This window comes from Lynx canadensis, chromosome C2 (assembly GCF_007474595.2).
Source record: "Lynx canadensis isolate LIC74 chromosome C2, mLynCan4.pri.v2, whole genome shotgun sequence".
Lineage (NCBI taxonomy): Eukaryota > Metazoa > Chordata > Mammalia > Carnivora > Felidae > Lynx > Lynx canadensis.
In genome coordinates, this window is record NC_044311.2 from 14,641,294 (window position 1) to 14,647,711 (window position 6,418).

Sequence of the window (6,418 nt, forward strand, 5' to 3'; positions counted from 1 at the left end):
CGTATTGTGTCTCCATCTCTCTCTGCCCCTTCACCCCTCGTACTCTGTCTCTCAAAAATAAATAAACATTAAAAAAACTAATTTTAAAAACAGGAAAGGAAACAAGAAGAGTGGAAAGCAGGAACATTCCTTAGTCTAGGTGTCTCAGCAGGAGGCTAGGTGTTAAGTTGAGGAGTCATGAGGCAGGTGCACTTCACTTCCCCTTCGTCAAACAGATCTGAGTCCCAAGAAACATACAAAGAAAAGTAACAAAACTTTATTTTAAAAATTGATGGAATTAATAAGAAATTTGGTAAGGTTGCTATATATATGAAACATATTTTCAGTATGCTACAGCTCTCATAGATTCCAGCTGTGTGTGAGGGATGAGACAAGCCTAGGGTCCTCCTATTATGACGCCATCGTAGCTCCGTCCTCACTCTCACACACTCTGGGCTTAAGTACCTGAAATTGGGAATGGAAAATGTTTCACTCATAATAACAACAAAAATGAGAAAACACTTAAGAGTTTCCTGCAAACTTGTTTCCATTTTAGGCAATTCTAATTAAAAATCAGACTTCTTCCTTCAACTCGGATAAAATTATGTTAACATTTTTGAGAAAGAATAACCAAGATAGTTATGCAAAAAGAAGGTGTTGCCTGATCAGACGTCCATACCTACTATAAACTAGGGCTGGATAATATCCCATTATGGACTAAGTATAATTCATTCAACCATTCTCCTGATGATGGTTAATAATGGCTAAAATCAGTAAACATTCTTGTACATGTGTCCCAGGTATAGATGCATATATACCTGTGGGACAGACACCCAGGATCAGTTTTTGCTAATTGCCATTCATCTCTGAACTTAGCTGGGATAAGGAAAGTCTTTATTGTTGCATTGTTGACTGATGCAGAATGTGTGTCGTTGTATTTCTTTAATATCTTGCACAGTTTCTTTTTTTTTTTTTTTAATTTTTTTTTTCAACGTTTATTTATTTTTGGGACAGAGAGAGACAAAGCATGAACGGGGGAGGGGCAGAGAGAGAGGGAGACACAGAATCGGAAACAGGCTCCAGGCTCTGAGCCATCAGCCCAGAGCCCGACGCGGGGCTCGAACTCACGGACCGCGAGATCGCGACCTGGCTGAAGTCGGACGCTCAACCGACTGCGCCACCCAGGCGCCCCGTTTCTTTTTTTTTTTAAATGTAAAGTATTCAAGGAATTTTCACTGGATGAATGTGAATAGGTATCCCCAGCTTTAAAGGACTGTTCCTCTAAAATTTACAAAGATTCCAAATTTAGGAAAGTTTTAAGAACGCAAATATGTGCAAGAATTGAGTCTAAACTCTTCTTGCTGTGTTTGTGGATTTTTTTTTTTTTTTTGTGTTTGTGGATTTTTAGCAAAGGCTTCAAAACAGAAAATTGTGAACAGCCTTTAAAACATGGACTATCAACACGTTTGTTTAGCTCCCTCCCAAAAGCTCTTGTACTCTTGTACATAGTCTTTTAAAAATACTATTCTGAGGGGTGCCTGGGTGGCTCAGTCGGTTAAGCATCAGACTCTTGATTTCAGCTCGAGTCATGATCTCGCAGTTCCTGGGTTCGAGCCCCACATAGGGCCCTGTGCTGACAGTGTGGAGCCTGCTTGGGATCTTCCCTCTCCCTGTCTCTCTCCTCTCTCTCTCAAAAATAAATAAACTTAAAAAAAATATTATTCTGAAATATTTCGGTCTCACATAAAAGAATAACGGATAAAATAACTATTATCCATGTACTGACTACCCGGCCTTGTCAAATTTTAGCGTTTTGCCAAATTTGCTTTAGAATTGTAAAGCCAAACATTTTAAATACAATTTAAGTACCCCTGAGTACTGCTCTCCCCTCTGTTTCTCTCTCTCCTTTCCTTTCTTATTGAGAAGACATCACTACTTGGAATCTGGAGTTTATAATTTCCATGCAATTTATGTGGAATGCAGTCAACAGCATTTAGAACTCCCCTTCATGTTTTCTTACTTTATAAAAATGGTCTCATACTGTGCATTATTCTTATATGTGCCACTTTAGACAACATCATGTTTTTGAAATTCTTCAGGCTGATACTTGTAACTCTATTTAGTTGAACAGCTATTTAGTATTGTGCATGTGAAATGTATCCATCCCTCTGTTAAATGCACACTTTGTTGTTTCCAACTTTTTCCTATTATAAGCAATAGTGCAATAAGCATTCTTGTGCATGTCAAACATTCTTAAACCTGTGGGTAGGTGGGAAAGTTTCCTAGAGTAGTAGTTTGCAAAGAGTGGCTCAGAGATGCGGAGAGTTTTTGGAAGCCTGCTCAGGAGGATCTGTGGGACTAAAATCATTTTCGTAACAATACCATGCCATTGTTTGACTTTTTCAGGCTCATTCTCTCATAAACGTACAGCGGCATTTTTCAGAGACTACGTGGTATGTAATATCACAATGGATTGAATGTGGAAGCAGATATGAGAATCCAGCTGTCTTCTATCAAACCAGACATTAAAGCAATTTGAAAAATGTAAATCAAAGTGCCACTTTTACTTGATTTTTTTTTAATTTTGGAGAACATAGACATTTTTCTTTTTTTTTTTTTAATTTTTTTTTTCAACGTTTTTTATTTATTTTTGGGACAGAGAGAGACAGAGCATGAACGGGGGAGGGGCAGAGAGAGAGGGAGACACAGAATCGGAAACAGGCTCCAGGCTCCGAGCCATCAGCCCAGAGCCCGACGCGGGGCTCGAACTCACGGACCGCGAGCTCGTGACCTGGCTGAAGTCGACGCTTAACCGACTGCGCCACCCAGGCGCCCCATGGAGAACATAGACATTTTTCATAAAAACGTGTTACTTAGGTTAAGTAATGAGTTCATTAATGTTATTTTTGAATGAATGAATGAATGAATGAATTTCTTACATTTCTTGTTTTTGATTTCTAATTTAGTAAATATTAATAAATAAAACTCACAGAAACTAAAGGATTTGGAGTTCTCAGTGATTATAAAGAATTGAAAGGAGTTCCAAGAACAAAATGTTTGGGAATGTTTGTACATTCTGTACTGTTTTTATGGTGTGTATGTGAACATATGTTTTCATTTTTCTTGGGTGAATACCCGCAAGTGGAATTTCTAGGTCAGGGATAGATGTATGTTAACCTTTTTAAAAAACTGTCCCACTGCTTTTCAAAGGGGTTATATGATTTTACAGTCCCTCCAGCTATTTATGAGCGTTCCTGTTGCTCCACATTCTTGTCGAATTTGCTTTTTTTTTTTTTTTTTTTTTTTTTTTAAAAATTTTTTTTTTTCAACGTTTATTTATTTTGAGACAGAGAGAGACAGAGCATGAACAGGGGAGAGGCAGAGAGAGAGGGAGACACAGAATCAGAAACAGGCTCCAGGCTCCGAGCCATCAGCCCAGAGCCCGACGCGGGGCTCGAACTCACGGACCGCGAGATCGTGACCTGGCTGAAGTCGGACGCTTAACCGACTGCGCCACCCAGGCGCCCCTGAATTTGCTTTTTAAATTTGTCTTTTTAATTTTAGTCATTCCATCGGCTCTGAAATGATAACTTCTGGTGGTTTTAATTTGAGAGATATCATTTTGGAGATACTTCCTCTGGGTTAAACTTGGCATAACTTTTTAAAAATGCAAAGACCCCAGGGAAAGGGTTATAGATTGATCAACCCTAGTCTTTCTTCCTTGCTGGGAATTATTTATCAGGTTATTGTCCTAAACGACAAATATCAACCTGAAAAGTACCCAGTCTTCTCTATATGACAAAAAATGAAAATAAAGGCAATAGGGTGATTGCCAAGGTGGGTGATATTGACCATTGGATTAAAGATGCACCAGAAAATACAGTAGCCTCATATCATATCAACAGAGAGCATAGCTTTGGTTGAGGCTAAGTTTTGATGAGTGGATCTTTTATTTATTTATTTATTTATTTTTAAGTTTACGTATTTATTTTTGAGAAGGGGTAGGGGCAGAGAGAGAGGGAGAGAGAATACCAACTACGCTCCACACTGCCAGTGTGGAGCCCATCACGGAGCTTGAATCCACACACTGGGAGATCATTATCTGAGCCCAAATCAAGAGTGGAACAAATAACCGATGGAGCCCCCCAGGTGCCCTTGATAAGGAGATCTTTTCCACACGAATGTGGACCTGTTAGGATGGCAAATGGCAGACCGTGGGGCACAGAAGACTCAAGATTGGAGACCAGCAGTGTAGTGAAGTACGCCAGACACAGGATTCAGTGGACGTGAGATGAACCCCAGTCATTCTGGAAGGATTTAACTTCTCTGAATCTGCTTGTCACTGGCAATATGTTGACCATAGAACCTATATTTCAGAGTGGTTGTGAGGACTGAATCAGCTTTAGATAATTACTTACTTATTTTAGTAAGACTAAAATAATGGCGTAGCGTGGTTTCTCATTAATTTCCTATTCTAATCCAGATATCATTTCCTATCCCGGCCTCCAATGATCCCAGGAGGCTACAAGATTTCAGACCTTTGTGTGGTATGAAGCGTGAAAGAAATGTTAATCCTTGCAAGCATGATGGCATTGAGTGCTTCCGGGCTGGAATGTGGGAGAAAGTAAGTTTTCTGAAGGTAGTTGTGGCCAACACTGGCTAGCTTTTTCCCAAATCCATTTCTTTCTTCTCCTGGCAAGAGTTAGACCACATTTCTCACATTTCTTTACAATTACCTGTGGACAAATGACTGAGCACTGACCAGTGAAATGGGAGCACACGTGATATATGCCCCTGCCACGCTTGCTTCATGGTGACATTCTCACATAATCCTTGACTTTCTTTCCCCTCATCTTCTGGTCTGATGAAGAGAGCACAATAGAAACCCCTGAGATATGAAACAATATGAGATATGACAGAGGTACAAGAGGGAAGGGACCTGGGAACCAACTTCAACACTCCAAAGTTATGCGAGCAAGAAAGAAACTTTTCTTATGTTAATTCAATGAGACATTGGCATTGTTCATTACATCTCTCCCACCCTCACTAATACAGCAGGCACCACTTGTCCTTTCTGTGGAACTTGCAGAGATTTATTTTTAAAAAATTTTAATATTTATTTATTTTTGAGAGTGAGAAAGAGAGAGCATGACCTGGCGGGGGGGGGGGGGCGGGGGAAGGGGTGGGCAGAGAGAGAGGAGACAAAGAATCTGAGGCAGGCTCCAAGCTGTCAGCACAGAGCCCGATGCGGGGCTTGAACCTAGAACTGTGAGATCATGACCTGAGCTGAAGTCAGACGCTCAACCAACTGAGCCACCCAGGTGCCCCTCAAACTTGCAGAGATTTAAACTGGTGTCTCTTAGGTGCTCAGTAAATAACTTGTTGAATCGGTCATCAAGGAATAAACAATTAAAAAAAACAGTATGGGATGGAGAGTGGACCTACGAAGGAAACGTACGGCTTTCTTTATTAGATTGGTCAGGTCTGGCCCATGGTAGAAGTAATTTTAATTTCCTTTCCAACTGGGTTTTAAATTTTTCTGCTCTCTCATGGGCCTATTAAGAGCTGGGAAAGCCAGAGAAGGTGACATCCAAAGGTTATTTATTAGCAGTCTGTTATTTCTCTCCCCAAGTCCAATTCCTCTCCTCTCCTTTAGAAGATTTTATTGCTATAAGGAATGGCATCTGGTACCACAAAAAAAAAATAATAAAAAATTTAAAAATTTTAAAAAAAAGATAGAAAAAGAAAAAATAAAATCAAAACCAAACAAAGCAAAATAATAATTAGATTCAAAAAAAGGCATCTCCTGGGATTGAGCTGAATCTGGGAAGGAATATCTCTAGCAGCCTAAACGTCAAAGACGGAATGAATTTTGCAAAATGCTGCGCAGCCTACCCCTACTTATTTACTGGTTCTCACCTCCTTAATAATCCACAAACTGAATACTTCTCACAGAAAACCCAGCAGTGGCACCTTGCTTCTCCACCAAGATTTCATAGCCAAGAGCTGTAATGAGGTCTTCTGCAAGGCAAGCCCCATTATGTTTACCAAATATGTTATGGTATCTTTACTACAAGATTCTTGTCAACAGTGTATGTCTCTCTGGGCACAGTTTGCAGGGTGAGTGAGTAAACTTAGATCATTTTTTTTTTCAATTAATCCTCCCTCCCAAGAAATGTGCTAATCTGTATTGGACCTCCTTGTCGCTGGTGTGAATTATCTGATTTTTACTGTTTCCAAAGCATTTTGCATACTCAAAAATGTTATCATTCAAATGTACAATATTAACCCAGTGTGGGTTTCAAGCCAAAAGTCATTAATTCTGTTTCAGATAAATCAATTAGAATTGGAGTAGAGACTATATGCTGTTTTTGTCTTATTGCTTCTGGAGAAGCATAGCCAGTAGACTGATAATTATGGACTGATAATTATGTTTGAT